The sequence below is a fragment of the Macaca fascicularis genome, chromosome 4 (genome assembly GCF_037993035.2).
Source record: "Macaca fascicularis isolate 582-1 chromosome 4, T2T-MFA8v1.1".
Taxonomy (NCBI): Eukaryota; Metazoa; Chordata; class Mammalia; order Primates; family Cercopithecidae; genus Macaca; species Macaca fascicularis.
In genome coordinates, this window is record NC_088378.1 from 14,856,249 (window position 1) to 14,859,604 (window position 3,356).

Consider the following 3,356-nt stretch of genomic DNA (forward strand, 5'->3'; position numbering starts at 1 on the left):
TAACCTAAAAGGAAAAAGCTGGGGCAAAATTAATATAAGTAGAGAGTTTATTTGAGCCAAACTTTAGAATTGCAACCCAGGAGTACAGATACAAGTTGCCTTGAATGTACACTCCAATCAGGAGTAGTTACAAATAGATTTTTAAAGGCAAAAAAAGGGGGATAGGAAGTGGGCTCAAAGTTGTTTGTGAGGGATTCTCATTGGTTTACAGGAATAACATTGATTAATGATTGGCTATACATAGTTAAGATATAGGGTGTGGGTTATAGCATCTGGTGCAGCATTATTGGATTAATTTGTAGCTACTTGGGGCAATAGCACGCAGTTTCAGGAGATGAATATGTAGCTCAAGGGGAAAGTACCACCTGATTCCAGTATCTTTTTTATTTATTTATTTTTTTAGAGACAGAGTCTTGCTCTGTCACCCAGACTGGAATGCTGTGGCGCGATCTCGCCTCACTGCAGCCTGCGCCTCCTGGGTTCTAGTGAGTCTCCTCCCTCAGCCTCCCGAGTAGCTGGGATTACAGGCATGCGCCACCAAGCCCAGCTAATTGTATTTTTAGTAGAGACGGGATTTTGCAATGTTGGCCAGGCTGGTCTTGAACTCCTGGCATCAAGTGATCGCCCACCTCGGCCTCCCAAAGTGTTGGGATTATAGGCGTGAGCCACCATACCAAGCCTAATTCCTGTATTATTTTAATGTCTCTCTGTGCCTTATAATTTAAAAGGCCTCACATTTCTCAAATGAAAGTTTTTTTCTTTTCTCAATTCTGTAGGCAATAGGAAGCTATTACAGACTTTTGAGCTAAGGAGAACTATAATCAGCCTGTGTATTAAACAAATTCTCTGACAAAAGTGTTCAGGTTCGGTTGGAGGAAAGTGAGACTAGCAAAGAAGCTATTGCAATAGTACGGTAAAAACAAGGATCTGGGCTGGGCGCAGTTGCTCACGGCTATAATCCCACCACTTTGGGAGGCCAAGGTTTCACGGCTATAATCCCACCACTTTGGGAGGCCAAGGTGGGCGGATCACTTGAGTTCTGGAATTTGAGACCAGCCTAACCAACATGGAGAAACCCTGTCTCTACTGAAAATACAAAGTGAGCCGGGCCTGGTGTTGCATGCCTGTAATTCCAGCTACTCAGGAGGCTGAGGCAGGAGAATCACTTGAACCCGGGAGGTGGAGGTTGCAGTGAGCCAAGACTGTACCATTGCACTCCAGCCTGGGCAACAAGATCGAAACTCCATCTCAAAACAAACAAACAAAAGACAAGGATCTGAACCACGGAAGAGCAGCACTATGAGAAAAAAGCACATACTAGAATTATTTAGGAGTAAAATTTAACAAGACTTAGTAATTAATTAAATGTGGCATTAAAGGAGAGGGAAGAATCCAAGATAACTTTAAGAATTTTGACTTCAGCAATATGGTAGAAATTTCAGAAAGTTAGGAAACACAGGAATGGGAGCAATTTTTGAGAAAAAGATAAGCTTGGTTGGGGCATGTCGAATTGGAAGTGCCTTTGGGGCATCAAGATAGAAATAACTGTCAGGCATTTGAACCACAGTGACTCCATCTTGAATAGGGTAGAATAAGGCTGAGACCTGCTGGGCTGCATTCCCAGGAAGTTAGACGTTTTTAGTCACATGATGAAATAGGAAGCCTGCACAAGATACAGATCATAAAGACTCCGCTGATAAGATGCAGTGAAGAAGCTAGGCAAAACCCACCAAAACCAGGATGGCGACCTCTGGTCTCCTCGCTGCCCATTATATGCTAGTTATAATGCATTAGCATGCTAAAAGACATCCTACCAGTGCCATGACAGTTTACAAATGCCATGGCAACTTCAGAAGTTACCCTATAGAGTCTAAAAAGGGGAGAAGCCCTTACTTCTGGGAAATCCCCACGTCTTTCCCAGAACACTTGTGAATAATCCACCCCTTGTTTATCATGTAATCAAGAAATATAGTAAGTATACCCAGTGGAGCAGCCCATACCTCTGCTCTGCCTATCGAATAGCCATTCTTTTGTTTACTTCTCCAATAAACTTGCTTTCACTTTACGCTGTGGACTCACTCCAAATTCTTTCTGCTTTTTCTTTTTTTGAGATGGAGTTTTGCTTTTGTTGCCCAGGCTGGAGTACAATGGTGCGATCTCAGCTTACCACAACCTCCTCTTCCCGGATTCAAGCAATTCTCCTGCCTCAGCCTCCCGAGTAGCTGGGATTACAGGCATGCACCAGCACACCTGCCTAACTTTGTATTTTTAGTAGAGATGGGGCTTCTCCATGTTCATCAGGCTGGTCTCCAACTCCCGACCTCCAGGTGATTCGCCTGCCTCGGCCTCCCAAAGTGCTGGGATTACAGGCGTGAGCTACCGCACCCAACTGGTAGTAAATCGTTTTTAGGGGAAATGAGTGGGCCCAATGCTCACAAAATGATTAGTAAATAATTCTCATTAGAAACTAAATGGGCCAAGCGTGGTGGCTCATGCCTATAATCCTAGCACTTTGGGAGGCCAAGGTGGGCAGATCACTTGAGGTGGAGTGTTGGAGACCGGCCTGGCCAACACGGTGAAACGCCCATCTTTACTAAAAATACAAAAATTAGCAGGGCATGTTGGTGCGTGCCCATAATCCCAGCTACTTAGGAGGCTGGGGCAGAAAAATCACTTGAACTCGGGAGGCATAGGTTGCAGTCAGCTGAAATTGTGCAACAGCCATCCAGCCTGGGCAACAGAGCAAGACTCCATCTCGAAAATAAATAAATAAAATAAGAAACTAAATTAGACCAGACAACAGACCATAGTGTGGGATACAGTTCATCTGGTCTCTACTGTGCCGTTTAATTTTCAGTGTCTTCCTTTGTGCTATGAGTTTTAATATTTTCTGGTTAATGAAATTCCAGAGAGAGAATTAAAGGTTATTGTGTTCTTCTCCAGGAGTTTCAGTTTCTAGGTAGATAAGAGAACTTCAGAGAACAGCCTCATCCTGTGCTTTGGGAGGAACAGAGGATTGAGAAATGGTGGCAGTGTGGAGGCAGCGGCTGGAGGCTGCTTCTTTAGTTCAACATGCCTATGTGCTATATTTTGGAGTTCTGTTTTCTGAGACTCAACATGTTCTATTTTTCCCATTTTACATATAAACACACTGAGACAAGCTGGGCGCGGTGGCTCACACCTGTAATCCAAGCACTTTGGGAGGCCAAGGCAAGTGGATCTCTAGGTCAGGAGTTCAAGACCAGCCTGGCCAAGAGACCAGCCTAGCCAACATAGTGAAACCCCGTCTCTACTAAAAACACAAAAATTAGCCGAGTGTGGTGGCGGGCACCTGTAATCCCAGCTACTTGGGAGAC